This window comes from Oncorhynchus masou, chromosome 19, assembly GCF_036934945.1.
Source record: "Oncorhynchus masou masou isolate Uvic2021 chromosome 19, UVic_Omas_1.1, whole genome shotgun sequence".
Classification (NCBI taxonomy): Eukaryota; Metazoa; Chordata; class Actinopteri; order Salmoniformes; family Salmonidae; genus Oncorhynchus; species Oncorhynchus masou.
The window spans coordinates 21296721-21315517 of record NC_088230.1 but is presented as its reverse complement, the minus strand read 5'-3'; positions in this window follow the sequence as shown (position 1 = coordinate 21315517).

The window sequence follows — 18797 nt, the reverse complement described above, 5'->3', positions numbered from 1 at the left end:
CCTACTGCCTCTGATCTGATGGACTCACTAAACACATGCTTCGTTTGTAAATTATGTCTGAGTTTTGGAGCGTGCCTCTGGCTAACCATAAATTGAAATAAAAAACAAGTATCAGGTTTGATACATAAGTATATTTTAGCAATTACATTTACTTTTGATACTGTATATACAGTACCAGTCAAAAGTTTGGACACCTACTCATTCAAGGGTTTTTCTTTATTTTGACTATTTTCTACATTGTAGGATAATAGTGAAGACATCAAAACTATTAAATAACTTTTATGGAATCATGTTATAACCAAAAAAGTATTAATCAAATCAAAATATATTTTATATTTGAGATTCTTCAAAGTAGCCACCCTTTGCCTTGATGACAGCTTTGCACACGCTTGGCATTCTCTCATCCAGCTTCATGAGGTAGTCACCTGGAATGCTTTCAATTAACAGGTGTGCCTTGTTAAAAGTTCATTTGTGGACTTTCCTGCCTTCTTAATGCGTTTGAGCCAATCAGTTGTGTTGTGACAAGGTAGGGGTGGTATACAGAAGATAGCCCTATTTGGTAAAAGACCAAGTACATATCATGGCAAGAACAGCTTAAATAAGTAAAGAGAAACGACAGTCCATCATTACTTTAAGACATGAAAGAAGGTCAGTCAATGCTTTTCCTTCGCTCTGCGGTCCAACTTATCCCACACCACCTCAATTGGGTTGAGGTCGGGTGATTGTGGAAGCCAGGTCATTTGATGCAGTACTCCATCATTCTCCATCTTGGTCAAATAGCCCTTACACAGCTTGGAAGTGTGTTGGGTTGTTGTCCCGTTGAAAAATAAATGATAGTCCCATTAAGCGCAAACCATACGGGATGGTGTATTGCTGCAGAATGCTGTGGTAGCCATGATGGTTAATTAATTGTGCCTTTAATTCTAAATAAATCACAGACAGTGTCACTAGCAAAGCACCATCATACCTCCTCCTCCATGCTTCGTGGTGGGAACCACACATGCAGAGATCATCCATTCACCTACTCTGCATCTCACAAAGACACAGCGTTTGGAACCAGTAATCTCCCCTAACCCAGACGCCGCCGCCCTATGGGACTCCCAGTCACAACCAATTGTGAGTGACGCCTGCAGTGACACCTCAAGTGTGTAGTCTGTAGTGACGCCTCAAGCACTGCGATGCAGTGCCTTAGACCGCTACGCCTCTCGGGAGGCCCACTGAGGTATATTTCAAACCAAATGCAAAATCTTTTAGTCAAGTAGTATTTTACTGGGTGACTTTTACTTTAGTTATTTTCTATTAAGGTACCTTTACTTTTACTCAAGTATTGCAATTGAGTACTTTTTCAACCACTGCTAATGCCTGCCCATACCATAACCCTACCGCCACCATGGGGCACTCTGTTCAAAACACTGACATCAGCAAACCGTTCAGCCACATGATGTCATACATGCTGTCTGCCATCTGCCCAGTACAGTTGAAAGCAGGATTCATCCATGAAGAGCACACTTCTCCAGTGTGCCAGTGGTTATTGAAGGTGAGCATTTGCCCACTGAAGTTGGTTACAACGCCGAGCTGCATTCAGGTCAAGACACTGGTGAGGACTACGAGCATACAGAGGAACATCCCTGAGATGGTTTCTGACAGTTTTTGCAGAGGTTCTACGGTTGTGTAAACCCACAGTTTCATCAGCTGCCTGGGTGGCTGGTCTCAGACGATCCCGCAGGTGAAGAAGCGTGATGTGGAGGTCCTGGGCTGGGGTGGTTACACATGGTCTGCACATGGTCTGCGTTTTTGAGACTGGTTGGATGTACTAACAAATTCTCTAAAACAACATTGGAGGTGGCTTATGGTAGAGAAATTAACATTAAATTATCTGGCAACAGCTGTGGTGGACATTCCTGCAGTCAGCATGCCAATTGCACGCTCCATCAACTAGAGACATCTGTGGCATTGTGTTGTGTGACAAAACTCCTCATTTTGTGGCCTTTTATTGTCCCCAGCACAAGGTGCACCTGTGTAATGAGGATGCTGTTTAATCAGCTTCTTAATATGCCACACCTGTCACATGGGTTATCTTGGCAACGGAGAAATGCTCACTAACAGTGCGTATTAAACATTTATGGGTACCTTTATGTCAATGAATTATGGGACCAACACAACATGTTACTTTAATATTTTTGTGCAGTATATGTGAAAGACATGCACTGAGTGTACAAAACATTAAAAACACCTGCTCTTTCATGCCTTAGATTGACAAGGTAAAGCTGTGATCCCTCATTGATGTCACTTGTTAAATCCATTTCAATCAGTGTAGATGAAGGGGAGGAGAACGGTTAAAGAAGGATATTTGAGCCTTAAGACAATTTAGACATGGTTTGTGTATGTGTGCCGTTCAGAGGGTGAATGTGGTAAGATCATAAAATGGAAGTGCCTTTGAACGGTGCATGGCAGTAGGTGCCAGGCGCACCAGTTTGAGTGTGTCAAGAACTGCAACTAGTTTTTTACACTCAACAGTTTCCTGTGTGTATCTAGAATGGTCCACCACCCAAAGGTAATCCAGCCAACTTGACACAACTGTGGGAAGCATTGGGGTCAACATGGGCCAGCATCCCTGTAAAATTCTTTCGACACACTTTCGCAGGGGGATTGCAACTCAGTATTAGGAAGGTGTTCTTAATGTTTTGTATATAATGGGTTGATTAGATCATGTTTATATGAAGTTTAACTTTTCAAATAATGCCACACATTGTTTTCTCTCACACTCATGGAGTTCAAATACCCTTATGCCTGCTTCTCTTTTGCCCTGTCTCTGTACGTCTTTATCCAGACATTCAAATGCCGTTTTAATTGACTGTTGTTGGGGCCGTTTTAGGGAAATCCATTTTTTTTAAATTCCTTGTTTATAGAATAATGTGACTAGAACATTTGATATTGGTGGATATACAGTGTAGCTGACGGTTATTGATAATGATAATTAAACAAAGATCTACTTTACTGTAAGGGCCATCTCCAAATTGTCCCCCTGCTGCTCTCTTAACAAAGACAGAGCAATTATACACTGTCAAACAGTCACAGTGCTGTCCTCTCAGGGGAGATGATGAATGACTGTGGGAGCTCCCCTATCCTTGTTACAGGGCCTGCTGCTAGCTGCAACAAATCCGTCGACACGTCTACATCTGAGCTCCATTAGACACTGCCTATAGTACATGGCCTCCTATCACATATCACATCACAATAAATTATGAGACAAAACACTTCTGCCATAGATTGACCAGGGAATCCATAAACTTTTATGGTTTTGATAATGGCACATAAAGTGGTATAGTGACAGGATTATGCAGTAATGAGTTAAAACGGGAGGAAGTATCCAGACAGGCAGAATCATAAGGCTCTGGACAGACTGTCTTAATGCTGTGGACCATCGTTTGTTAGTCATATATTTAATCCCCTTGATGTATCTTTTTCTCTATTTTTATCCTTTTTTACTTTGATTATTAAACAGCAAGGAATCTTACAGATTGTGCTTTAACGTTTATCTTTGGTCCATAAATTGAATAGTGGAACTATATCTCATCCTAGTGGAGTTTCTGTGCACTACATGTTAGAGAAACTTCAACAATTGTAGGCACAGGAGAGACATGGGAGGTTAGTTATATTTGGGAGAGATGCAGAGTGATCTACAGCAAATATTTCATTCTGTTAATGTTCCTATTGCAGAACTGAGTCTGAAAATGGTTTGAGGTTATTTTGAGGTCACTCTGAAGTATGTGACTTTCTGTACTGAAGGCAGAGAAAGCATCGACTTCCTTTTTTAAAACAACTATTTCACGTGTCACCCATTACACTTGCTGTGTAGAGCAAACACACTTCTGAAAGCACTCTGGAAATTCACTATCTGTAATTGATTGAATCACTGACTTTGGATAAAATAATTGGCTTAAATGGCCCACTATGTTGAAACAAATATGGATAGAATATAGCAGCCTGCAGATGGCGATGTTGATTGGGAAGGGATCTCTTCCTCTTTTCTATACAGGGAATAACACCCATTTCAATGGCGACTACACTTGTCTCAGTGCTTATTACCTACACATTATATTGAACCTAAATGAGGTATGACCCCAAGGTGTGAAACAATTTTCAATAAAAGAAAAGGGAGTAGCCTGAACAAATAGCACAGTCGTTGGTTGCCACTGGAACAGACTCAATAGATTATGGCTGTAATGTACAGTAGCCTACATTTAATGAAAGTCCAGAAGGCTGGTTACTCTCCTTTGTCCTCAAAAAGTTTACATTTTATTTTCAAATGACATTGACCTACAGTATTCAGTAAATGTGTTCACAGGGGACAGGCAAGATCTTGTCTGGATTATTTTCAATTATTTGTCAGTAGTGTAACTTGGTGAAAACTATAGTACGAGCCAAATAAGGTAAACATCAAGGCACAAGGCGAGACCCAGATGCATACACTAAAAGCAGATGGTTGGAGTCTTACAATGTTTATTAATCCAAAGGGGTCGGCAAGAGAATGGTCGGGGACAGGCATAAGGTCAAAACCAGATCAGAGTCCAGGAGGTACAGAGTGGCAGACAGGCTCGTGGTCAAGGCCGGCAGGTACAGAGTGACAGACAGGCTCGTGGTCAAGGCCGGCAGGTACAGAGTGACAGACATGCTCGTGGTCAAGGCCGGCAGGTACAGAGTGACAGACAGGCTCGTGGTCAAGGCCGGCAGGTACAGAGTGACAGACAGGCTCGTGGTCAAGGCCGGCAGGTACAGAGTGACAGACAGGCTCGTGGTCAAGGCCGGCAGGTACAGAGTGACAGACAGGCTCGTGGTCAAGGCCGGCAGGTACAGAGTGACAGACAGGCTCGTGGTCAAGGCCGGCAGAATGGTCAGGCAGGCGGGGCAGACAGGCTCGTGGTCAAGGCCGGCAGAATGGTCAGGCAGGCAGGTACAAAGTCCAGAAACAGGTAAGGACTAGAAAAAGGAGAATGCAAAAAGCAGGAGAACGGGAAAACCGCTGGTTGACTTGGAAACATACAAGACGAACTGGCACAGAGAGACAGGAAACACAGGGATAAATACACTGTGGAAAATCAGCGACACCTGGAGGGGGTGGAGACAATCGCAAGGACAAGTGAAACAGATCATGGCATGACAGTAAAAGGGTTGACCTTAACAGGGTTAACGCTTTCACCTTAATTCACTTTAAATTAGCCATAATATGTTCCAAATGGAGCATCATATGGGGATGATGTCTGTATTTTGAAAGTTACATATCTTAAAAACTTGAGTGCTGACAAGGAAAACATTTTTGGGACTATGTCAACAATGGACTAATGAAACAAATAACAAAATGTAGTTTTTAGGTGGAGTTTTCCGACTCATTTCCCTGACCTATCTTAACCCAGCTAGCACATATCGTTCTGAGAACCATATGCTTCTTAGAGCTTGATGAGAGTGTGGTTGTCCTATGGTTATTTTGCATACAACCTTCCCACAACATTCAGGGAATGGGGCACAATACCCAGCTAGCACATAATGTTCTGAGACCATATGTTTCAATACTATGGGAATTTCAGTACTTCAGTATAACGTTTTCTACAGGTTTCCTCAATGTTTCATTCAAAGTCATGTTCACAGAACGTTCCGAGAATGTTAAGAAACAACGTAAAAATGCACAGCTTTGAGTAAAAAAATAAACACTCCATGCTAGCTCCATCCTAGTGGCGCAGTGGACTAATTCCATGGATAGAGAACAGAAGACCATTGCTTTGAATCTCCCTGACGCCATGCCTAAATAAAACAATACATGCATTTCCAGGATTAATCCCAGGATTAATAATGCTAATCAGACAGTATGCTGTAGAGCCAATGTCGATAGGTGAAGGCAATGATTTCCATTACTGGTGATCTATACAGTGTATTTCCATGTACAAGGAGAAAACTAAGAGGAACTCAAAGATGATTTACTAGATTATATCCCTGCAATTATAACTGAATTGTTCTCAATATGCACCAAGCTTGCAGCATATTCACCATTATCCCAAAACTATTGCCAGCTGAAAGCAGATTGCAATAACTAAATCAAATGACCATCAATAAAATAAAAAGAATTCCGATAATAATGTCTAGATGGTTATGGTTATCTTTCATGCACCAACAGCTTTGGTGAAGATTTATCTTATGGTCCTTGTCATACTGTGCCTGTTTTCTCTTTCGTTAGATTGAATCAAGGCTGGTTATCTTTCCACATGTGAGATTTTTTTTACACATCTTGCGCATTCTATCATGCATTCTTAATGTTATGACTCTGAGAGCTGAAATGGTGGGTGAAATGAAGCACTATGAATGAATAAATTGCATTTGATTTCGCTATTCTAACTCTAGATTTAGGGGTGTTCATATGCCTTGTTAAAACTGAATAGAATTTGAGAGAATACACACGTCCATGTTGTTGTAGTTTTTAAAGTTCAAGGGCACCAATGTCTGTCCTATAACGACAAAAGTACAATAGTACTTTTTCCAAGGTTTCAGTAGAGAGGTGAGGGCACTTCGCTATTCAAGGCTTGTGCTAAATCAATATCCCATTTTCAGACCACAATTTAAAGTGTCTCTCTTTTAATGAAAAGAAGGGTTGAGGCTTTCTTTGCAATGGTCTCGCTCAAGGTTCCATTTCATTTTTACGATACAAAAGCCAAAACGCTTTTTAATGTTAATACCACAACACAATTATAATTGTGTCCAATGGTCCGCTATTTTATTTGTTTGGAGAGGAGTTTTAATTTTGTTTTTATATCCACCAGTTAAGAAAATGGTTAACCTGTTCAGTTGTTTTTCAGCTGTGAAGTTGTTTGCAAATCTAATTTCTTCACCCACATTTTGACCCTAAGATTTCAGAGGTTCTTGTTACTGTGCATACTCTCCATGCATTATTTTATGTCATATTTTTGACATTCACAATTTTCCCACATGAAAAACATGAGGCCTACATTCAATTAAAAAAATCACGGATTGACTTTTCAATATCATAATACACTTGAAACTGTTACAGCGTCTGCTTTCCATACAATTCATGTAGGAATGATGAAACGTTGAGAACCTACAGTATAGTTTACTGAATGTCCTTGACTTGCTGGTACCATTAAAAATGTGTGTCCTCCATATTGTTACACAAGACTGCGCTGTTTCCTACCCACGGCTGCAGTCCACGGCCATAGATCACAAAGCAGTGCTTCGTAAGTGAAATAGATTTTTTAAATTATTTTAAAGAAATCTAAAAGACACCATCTGACTAGTTTCTGAACTCTATGAAGAAATATCCTCAAATCTAATTTCAATATAATTTATTTCATACCGGTAAACCACCTAAAGCATTAAGCCCACCCATCTTGGGACAACTGCATAAGCTTCCCTTAAAGGGACAATCTGCAGTTCAAACTACAACAAGCGGTTGCCCAGCCAGTGTTTAGGTAAATAGCTGAAGCATGGGGCTGGAGAAATGGATGAATAGTGTTGTTGTTGTTGTTGTTGAGTGAACTACAGATGGCTATATCGGTCTGCTAATACAGAACTAGTAAAGGTCCAGTGTACAACTTTTTGTGTTGATTTTTTTTTGTAATCATTTTTATTCTGATTTTTTCAGCGGGTGCTGCAGAACCCTCAGCACCCCTGCTTCCCGCGACTGTAAGGTACAGTGTATATCAATGGGTATGTATCATTAAAATTAGAGTCCAGAAATGGATGCAGCAACTGCAGATTGCCCCTATGAATCACAAACCCAAACAATTGGATAGTAAACAGTTTATTTTAAATTCAATTTGGGAATAGCTCTGTTGGTTATATATGCTAAGCCATGGAAAATAGAATGGCACAAAACTTGCAAGGCACAAAAATGCATGGACAAATGCCATATCATATCAACAAATGAACTGTCCAGCATCTCTGAATTCTACTTTTTTAAATGTTGTTTGTACGTTGGTATATTGAGCACATTTTCCCATTAATTAGCAAGACGATTGCAGACCAAGCTGCAATATATCAGTTCTCTTAAAACTAAGATAGAATGCTGTTGAGACCTTGGTTGTTATGTCTCTTTCTGTTTGACTGGCAGTAGTTAAAACACGAAAGCTGGCCATGGTATGAAACAGCTTCTAGACAAGAAGATTTGTGTCGTGACTCGCTGGTTTTGGGCTATACAGAGTCATTTCAGTCATTGCTGGAGGTGGCTGAGTGGGGCTCACTTCTCTGATAGGGGAATCAGGGGTTATTTATTTTTAGCCTTGTCACTATTCTTGCTGACAGTCCTCTCATTAACTTAATTCCTACAGTATCTCTGTTTTAGACAGAGACTAGATGATTGGGCATGAAAAAGGAGGGTGGCAGAGTGAGTATTTTATCTGGTAGGGTCCCCACTTTATCGTACAAAATGATTTACTTACACCTAATTCATCTCGTAGTCTTGAAGCCATTACACACTCACATTTGTTCAAAATCGGCAGAAAAATTGACAACTGCAGCCATTGTACCAGATCATAGCAGGGATCTGTAAACAATCTCACACTAAGTCCTCTTAACTGGCAATGAAAATATCTCCACTCGATAAGTGCTTGTTACACAAACCACCACGTGGTGGAATGCAAGTCAAGGCTGTAAGCTACATTTTTCATAAAGACTTCGACTACCGTTATCATTAAGACAGTGCTTGTTTGTTGTCTTGTGTTTTGTTAGGTTTGGAAACCGGATAGTGAAGGCATAACGATAAAGGAAGGTCCATACACAATACAAGAGGGATGTAAGTGAAACACAAACCACATGTTATCACATGGCCGATTAGGAATGAGGCACTGATTGGTGCTGTTCTGTCGTACAACTCTCCTGTCTGTTTGGACTTTCAGATGAGGCTTTTTAAAAACCAACAGAAGGAGAAGGGTCTCCCAGGGATGAAAGGGATGCAATGAACAATGCTATATGCTTTCATCCACATCCGCTTCCATCTTTGAACTCAGCCCTATACTGCAGCGATATATTTTACACGATTTCTATAGTTGAATATGGAAAAGATTGAAGGACAGAAGGATTTTGTGTTAACCAATGAAAGCCTTGAGATGGAGGAAGCATGAGCTGACAGAGGACAGGTAGTCTAAAGGTGCGCGGTCCCATTGTTAGCAGCAGCAGTTCAGGAATAATGATGCCATGTTGTAGCCTGTAAACCAGTGTTCCAACAAAGCCACATTGGTTGGTGAGATCTGGATTTGAGATATGAGTAGTAAACTGTGATGCACTTTTATCATTACAAGTTACAAGATCAATGCAAAGATAGAATAGCTAAGAAATATGTGTGGGGGAAGGGTTCATGTAGAATTGTAGTTCACTGAACTCTTCAGAAATTCTTCCTCTGTTCATTTTCAGTATTCATTTTTGTAGAGACTGCCAGAGGCTCCATCCCAGATGGCATCGTATTCTCTATGTAGTGTACTACTTTTGACCAGGGCCCTAGGGCTCTGATCAAAAGTAGTGCACTATATAGGGAATAGGGTGCCATTTGGGACTGAACCAGAGCGAGGCACCACTGCAGCCGAATACGGCTCAGGGTTTAGAATTCTTGAATTCTTAATTTCAGACTGAAAACGGGTGAAGGCCTCAACTGGCAACAAAGACATTCCATACCATAGAGAAGCTGTTACTTGTGTAATTACTGTGATGCTGGCGTCTCTTACAGGTGTTCATATATGTTCCTATAGGTTCCATTGACAAAAATAAGTGGATTATTTATTTATCCCAGACCTGTGTATTGCCTCACTCTGTGTGCAACAATCAAGTGCATCCTCTTTTGAGATTGTTGTTGAGATGGGACAACACCAAAGGAGAGTTTAAATACAGCTGTGCCCAGCACACCTTCATCTCTGCAGTAGAGACAGGAGGCAACAAGCTACTATAAACGTTTGAGGGATATGTAATTTTAATTCAGCCAAGCTTGCAAACCCACAAACTGGACATGAAAGCATGTTGATCATTACCGGTCAGCCACACAAATTCACTTGCTCAGGTTTCTTCATTACAAAGCTTTGATAGAAGAAACTCAAAAGAACCTATTTTCACTTATTTAGGACTGAACACGAAATGGGGTTCCTGTCAAATAAGACAAGTAATTCTAAGAATGTAGCACTCCCAATAAACAAAATCAATTATATTCTTGTTATTCATTGTAGCACATGAAGGTAGAAGGGCAGAGCAGACAGACCATGTTGTTTCCAGATCATAGAAGGAAAGAAAATCGTCAAAGAAAGAAAATAATGTAAGCCAAAGCAAGTATGTGATTACATAGAACTTACTTCGGCTAATTTGGTTTAACAAGTAAACACAAACAACTGAAAGCAAAAATGCTCTGTATAACATATTTAAAAAAATGCAATAGGTATTCTGTAACTACATGCTTTATTCCTGTAATATAACACAGTAATTACATAGGATATTATTTTGCTGTACCTCGGGCACAAGGCCTGTGTACTGCAAAGTGTGACCAAATTATTCTATAATGCTAGTTTGATTTAGTGTAGAAACATAGGCCCAGTTTATTGGGTACAACACATGTTGAAATTAATCTTCATGCGAATAATGAGGACTATTATTGTATGACTCCTTTATTATAGAAATGGCTGTCTCTCAATGGCAACTATCCACTTCACACTGTATATCAACCTTCAGACAATCAAATAAACTATGAGAGAGAGGGTTCAACAATCTGCCCCTGACTCAGAAGGCCCTCAGAGTTCAACTGGCCCATTACCCAAGGCTCCAGAGTGTCCCGTTGTGGTAAAAGACAACACATCGAGACAGAGACCAGCACAGCTGTCTACGCTGTAAGAGAATACCCGGCCTCGCTCTAACCCACAGCATCAATCTCCAGCAGGCTGACAGGCGCTATGCCCACCTGTTCATCAGAACCGGCCGCGGCCCGGCTGTGTCCTGGCCAACACTGGGCCTACGTGTGTCACAACCAGTAGCATTTCGGCATCAATCCTTGCCCCTGTGTTATCTTACTCCTCAAATCAAATCAAATTTTATTTGTCACATACACATGGTTAGCAGATGTTAATGCGAGTGTAGCGAAATGCTTGTGCTTCTAGTTCCGACAATGCAGTAATAACCAACAAGTAATCTAACAAACAATTACAAAACTACTGTCTTATACACACACAAGTGTAGGGAGATAAAGAATATGTACATAAAGATATATGAATGAGTGATGGTACAGAGCGGCATAGGCAAGATACAGTAGATGGTATCGAGTACAGTATAGTATATACATATGAGATGAGTATGTAAACAAAGTGGCATAGTTAAAGTGGCTAGTGATACATGTATTACATAAAGATGCAGTAGATGATATAGAGTACAGTATATACATATACATATGAGATGAATAATGTAGGGTATGTAAACATTATATTAGGTAGCATTGTTTAAAGTGGCGAGTGATATATTTTACATCATTTCACTTTGCACCACGTGTTCTTGCTTTCAACCGTGTTGCTATAATTCCAACCTGCATAACTTCAGCACAGAAAGGTTGTACATAACAGGCGACGTAGCTCACAAAATGCCCTTTGTCTTACATGAGATATGGCCCAATCGGATCATGTTTTTGATATTTGGCCAGTCAGTTATAAATGTTCATGTATAAATCATACCATTGAATTAAACGTTTAGCAGGCTGTTGTTACAGTCCCTGAACTTGAAAGACACAGAAAACAGAGTCCCATGTTTGCTGCTAAGATCATAAGGTGATTCTCCTGAATGAGGCCAACCACGAGACTTGAAATCCCAATGTATGAATGAAGACTGCAAATCCAATTCCATACAGTTACAGTACCAGGGAACTGCCTAGTAACAGACAGAGTGGGGTGTGACTGTGTTGCGTGGTTTGGGTTGACATTAAAAACACATTTAATCAGCGTCCCTGACCCCCCCCCCCCACCCCTTTCCATAAACCATCAACTCTGTGTGAACTATGTAACATCACTTATACACTTATAAAATTCAGTTTCACCCCCTTTTGCCCTCAGAACAGCCTGCAATTCATTGGGACATGGACTCTACAAGGTGTCGAAAGCGTTCCATAGGGATGCTGGCCCATGTTCGCTCCAATGCTTCCCAAAGTTGTGTCAAGTTGGCTGGATGTCCATTGGGTGTTGGACCATTCTTGATACACATGGGAAACTGTCGAGTGTGACAAACCCAGAATCGTTGCAGTTCTTGACACACTCAAACTGGTGCACCTGGCACCTACTACCATACCCTGTTCAAAGGCACTTAAATCTTTTGTCTTGCCCATTCACCCTCTGAATGCACACATACACAATACATGTCTCAATTGTCTCAAGGCTTTAAAATGATTATTTAACCTTTCTCCTTCCCTGATTTGAAGAGGATTAAACAAGTGCCATCAATAAGGGATCATAGCTTTCACCTGGATACACCTGGTCAGTCTGTCATGGAAAGAGCACGTGTTCTTAGTGTTTTGTACACTCAGTGTATGTTGATATTGGATTAATTCAAAATAACTGTCAGACACTATTATACATGATTTCAAAAGAAAATGTGAGGTCTCAAGATTGTACTGACATGTAGGACTAAATAATATTTGAAGTTGGATGGACCTGAGTACGTAGACAGAGGAAGGGTCTCAAGTTAAATGTGCTCCTTATTGCCAGTTATATGATCATTTTAGTTGTTGTTTTGTTGTTGTTGTTTGTAATAAAACATCTAATAAAAGCCTTCTTGCTCTACATACTTAAATAAAGCCTTCAGCAAACAAGTATGTCACTTGTTTATGCTCTTTGCTCTACGTATGAAGCCTTTGAAATCTTTGGCTCCTCTGACATTTAACACTGCTCCCATATTGAGGACAATCATTCAAATCTCTATGTTCTTATCAAACAACGCCCTCACAAAGAAAGACAAAATCCTCTATGCACTTCCTCCTCTCGGTCTACCCTCTTAGTCTAACCTCCCAAGACCCTCTCTGTTCTTCTTGTTTCTATCGATCACCTGTCAGGCTCTACTATTTTCTTGAGCTTGTGGAGGATCCTCGCAGGCGAAGTGCTCTCAGCATACCTCACCTTCACACCTCACCAATCTCTTCTCATCCCCTACTCTTTCTTTCCTCTGTCTCTGCTCTCTTCTGTTGTTTCCTCCCCTCTTTGCCGTTCTGACTGTTGAGCTCCATTATGCCTCCCCCAGGCACCCTCTCATTTCTTCACAAAGCCCCCCCCCCTCCCCCACTCACGGGGAACAACCCTAATGGTAGGGGGTCTTGGACCTGGGCTCTACGGGGTGCCAGAGCAGGAAGGTTTTATGTTACCTGGCCAGGTAAGACCATGTTTGTTTACCATTATCACAGCAAGTCCGGAGGTCATGGGACATGAAAAAGTGCTGTGGCTTTGGAGAGTGAAGAATTGTTGACATTTGGAATAGTTGATACTTAATCCTAGCATTGTGTGGGATCCAGCACTCTAGCTCCCCAGCTCTCAACATTCCTCACCCACCATGGACAGACAGCGCAGGTCTAAAGGTGTGAGAGAGAGGCCCTTCTTTCTCTCTGTGTTCCCCTATGATCCTCACACCTACACCAACATGCACACATGCAAACACATTGTTTGATTCTTGTGCATTATCAATTACAGAAACAAACAGAAAACAACATGTTGTTCCTCAAATACAGTATCTATGTCAGAGAGTTCCTGTGCTATGGCAACTTTCCACTCCCCTCATGTATTCAGGTCAAAGTAAATTTTTGCACATGCAGTTTATCACCAAAGATTTTTTAAAGAAATCAGTCGGGGTCACAACTTACTGTTGAGAGTTAGAATAGTAGAATACAAGGTGCAATTTTGAAATGTGATTGTGCATCAGCAGTTTTTCTCTTATGTCAGCCACTGACAGTCCCTCGATTAGCCCATGTCAGCTAAATGTCTTTGGATTGGTAGCTTGTAGTAATCAAGGTCGAATTACCGACCGAGTGCCCCTATTGATTTTGTTAGTCACTCTCACTCAAATACCATATTAAAAACTGCTAACATTTCTACCCTCTTGCAATATGTGTAGAGTTGCAGGAAATTAGCTGTCAAATTGCACATTTTGCTCTCCGCGCCATGGCAAAATGAGCAGAATTTAATGACATTTCCTATACAATTGCAAAATCTTTTTTCCACCTCATGGCAAAATGTGTAGAATTGCAGCCAACTTGCTTTAAAACTACAACATTTTCTCTACGCCCCATGGCAAAATGTGCAGAATTGCATGAAATTAACAACAACAAAAAAATGATTGTTTAAAAAAAAAAGATTTAAAAATTCAAACTAAGGTAAAACATCAAGAACCTTTACCAAAAAAAACGATTTCAAAAATCAAACTACAACAAAATATAACGTTTTTTTAATCAAACAAAGACTACAGTAAAATATAAAGAATCTTTGACAAAAAACCTCTTTAAAAAATCAAACAAGGACCATAGTTATATACACAGTCAAAACATGTCTGTCAGACAGGGTCTGCCTCTTTTAGAAGGTAGATATACTACTAATCACAAACCGCACAGTTCAAAGAATCTGGCGGCCGATGCAGACGCAGTGTCCATCATCTTAAAAATAAAGTGATTACAATTGATGGGAACAATTTATCCTGCAGATGCGATATGACACTGACATTTTGGCAGAGGGAGCTTGTCCAGAGGGCAAACTTTCACTGCCTCTGAGAGCTTCTGAAACAGCTGGTCCGGAGGACCCGATGGCCACGCTGCTGTTCCCCTGTAGCACGGCACACTGTACGGATGGAGGCACCGAGTCTCGTAAACCAGGCACAGGAACTCTCCGACTTACAGTGCCTTCAGAAAGTATTCACACCCCTTGACATTTTACACATTTTGTTGTGTTACAGCCTGAATTTAAAATGGATTAACATTTTGATTTTGTGTCACTGGCCTACACACAATACCCCATAATGTCAAAGTGGAACTATGTTCTTAAATTTTTTTACAAATTAATTAAAATTAAAAAGCTTAAATGTCTTGAGTCAATATGTCCAGGAGTAGAAATGTGCTTCACTAAGTCACATAGTAAATTGCATAGACTCTCTGTGTTCAATAATAGTGTTTAACATGATTTTGAATGAAAACCTTATCTCTCTGTACCCCACAGATATAATTACCTGTAAGGTCCCTCAGCCGAGCAATGAATTTCAAACACAGATTCAACCACAAAAACCAGGGAGGTTTTCCAATGCCTTGCAAAGAAGGGCACCTAATGTTAAATGGGTAAAAAAATCTTTTAAAAAGTGAGTGCCTCCCGAGCTGCGCTGTGGTCTAAGGCACTGCATCGCAGTACTAGCTGTGCCACTAGAGATTCCAGGCTCTGTCGCAGCCGGCCGCAACCGGGAGACCCATGGGGCGGAGCACAATTGGCCCAGCGTTGTCCGGGTTAAGGGAGAGTGTGGCCGGCAGGGATGTTCTTGTCCCATCGCGCTCTAGCGACTCCTGTGGCGGGACGTGCGCAGTGCACGCTGATATGGTCGCCAGGTGTACGGTGTTTCCTCCGACACATTGGTGCGGCTGACTCCCGGGTTAAGTGGGCATTTGTGTCAAGAAGCAGTGCGGCTTTTTTGGGTTGTGTTTTGGAGGACGCACGGCTCTCGACCTTTGCCTATCCCAAGTCCGTACAGGGAGTTGCAGTGATGAGACAAGACTGTAACTACTAATTGGATACCACGAAATTGGGACCAATGGTGACTTTAAAACAGTTACAGAGAATAATGGCTGTGATAACAGAAAACTGAGGATGGATCAACAACATTGTAATTACTCGACAAAATTAACCTACATTACCAAGTGAAAGGAAGGAAGGCTGTACAGAAAGATAATATTCCAAAACATGCATCCTGTTTGCGATAAGGCACTAAAGTAAAAGTGCTATAAATATGGCAAAGAAATTAACTTCATGTCCTGAATACAAAGCGTTATGTTTAAGGCAAATCCAACACAACACATGAGTACTTCTCTTCATATCTTAAGCATGGTTGTGGATGCATCACGTTATGGGTATGCTTGTCATCGGCAAGGACTAGGGAGTTTTTTTTTAATAAAAAGAAACAGAATAAAGCTAAGCACAGGCAAAATCCTATAGGAAAAACCCTTCAGCAGGACAACAACCTAAAACACAAGTCCAAATCTACACTGGAGTTGCTTACCAAGACGACATTGAATGTTTTTGAGTGGCCAAGTTACAGTTTTGACTTAAATCGGCTTGAAAATCTACGGAAAGACTTGAAAATGGCTGTCTGGCAATGATCAACATCCAATTCGACAGAGCATGAATCATTTTAAAAGAATAACGTGCATATGAAAATGGTATCCACAAGTTCATCTGACTCTGGGGAAGTAAATAAAGGGCCTCATTCTAAAAATACCGAACTATCCATTTAAGTACGGTGGTGGAAAAAGTACTCAATTGTCATACTTGAGTAAAAGTAAAAAGTACTTTATTTAAAAAAGTACTTTTAAAAATTACTTTTAAAAAGTAAATTCCTTATATTATGCAAACCAGACAACATGATTTTCTAGTTTTTTGAAATGTATTTACAGACAGACGGGCACACTCCAACACTTGGGCATCATTTACAAACGCAGTATTTGTGTTTAGGGAGTCCACCAGATCAGAGGCAGTAGGGATTACAACGTGTTATATTGATATTGTCCTGCCTGAGCAATCGAAATGTAACAAGTACTTTTGGGTGTCAGGGAAAATATATGGGTGTAAAAAGTACATATTTTCTTTAGGAATATAGTGAAGTAAAATCAAAGTTGTCAAAAATACTTAAGTAGTACTTAAATATTTGTACTTAATTACTTAAGGCCACTGTAAATTACATTATTTCTGTATTTAATTTTCAATAGATTTGCTAAAATGTCTAAAAACATGTTTTCACTTTATCATTATGGTGTATTGTGTGTAAATGGGTGAGAGAAAATCAATACATTTATAATCAATTTTTAATTCAGGCTGTAACATAACTAAATTGTATAAGTCAAGGGGTGTGAATACTTTCTGAAGGCACTGTAGATCCTTTCACGCCATCTGAACTGCTGCCCTGCTTGTGCTTCATGGCACTTACAGAGCGACTCGGGTACATGTGTGTTAGTTTGGTTGTGTGTGATTCTCTGTCCTTGGAGGCAATGAGTGTAAGTAGAGGTGGTCAGAATGCACTGAGGGGGTGTATGAAATAGGAGCAGCAAACTGTTTAAGCTCACCTCCGCTCATATGAGTATGATTTATGTAACCAGCTGCTACCCTCTGAAAATCAGAGTTTTCCATCTCAATCTGCCGTCTTAATTTGCAGGAATGAAGTGGTCCTTTAATCCTGGAGCTCAATGTGTGGCACATCACTTTAAATGCTGCCTCAAATTATATCCCACTGGGAGGTGGTCCTCTGTATACATATCATTTAAAAGGGAAGTAATCACACCAAGCAGGGGAATTCAATCTGAGCTCTAGAAGAAGTATATGAAAATAAATAATGCATTTACTTTTTTTGGAATAAATTTTTTATGCAAGGCCTGATCCATAACAGCTAACTATGGAATATTCAGTGAACTGAAAATGTATTTACTCTCTCGAGCCCTCAAACTCGAATCTGGTCCTAGAAGCCAGTTCCACTGCTTTTTTTCTTTGTTCCCCTCTAATCAGGGGCTGATTTAGACCTGCGACACCAGGCGTGTGCAATTACTGATTAGGTAGAACAGAAAACCAGCAGGCTCCGGACCCTCTGCTCTAGGGGATTCTGATAGAGAATGGCTCTTCTATCTGTTCTAATACTGTAAATCAGACTCTCTAGATGGGTTCACCTAAAAGCCTGCTGAACATGTTTACTAAAAATGTAAAGCATGTAATGGATCTAAATTAACTTCATTTTGGCATGTATTTTGTATACATTGTTGGCATTTTCAAGTTCACAGATGACCGTGTTGTGAATTACCCCAAATAGGCATAAACAAACCTCAATAAAAATCACCTACTGTATTTTTTCCAAAAATAATTGTTTTATTCAGCGACGGACAGTTTTGACAGTGGAGTTTTGGCCGGCGACCACCACAGCTGTTTTTCCATACTACCTCCTTTTTCATCTCTCTTTTAATGTCCCACATTTCTGGTCAGTAATTGCAGATTCTGACAACAAGATCATACAATTTGTGATTTGTTAATGTGGGTTGTCAATGACTTTGTTGATGCATGTATTTCACCAAGGGGCTCCAGTTCCAGAGAAACTCTGTGTTTGTGTGGAAACTCACATTCGGTTACGGTCTCTCTCACTGTACACACTCCAGGGGGGAAGGTGACAGTTGTTGTTGGATAAAGTGGCAGGCTATGGAGAGGAAAAAGCTAAATGCAGCTATGGAATAAAACCAGTGATTTCTCAGGCTGCAGGTGGAAAGTCAATCATTTTGTGGCTGAAGTTCAAGACTCTGAAGCTTTTACTTTGCTTTGATTGTTGGATGTGAAATTGTGTTTTTCTACGATTTCGTTGTCTGTCCCCCATCCATTGTTTTAGACGGCTCTTGTGTGCATCACAGCTCCACACAAAATTGCTTAAAAATACTCCCATGTCAACTATTTGTCTTTGCGGCCTCTTTCATGGCACACGATTTTTAACCTTCCAGTGTCATTTTGTCAGTCATTTGTAACCACTGACTTTGTTTCTCCCATCCAGAGGACTGTAGCAAAGCGTATTAGATATGTGAG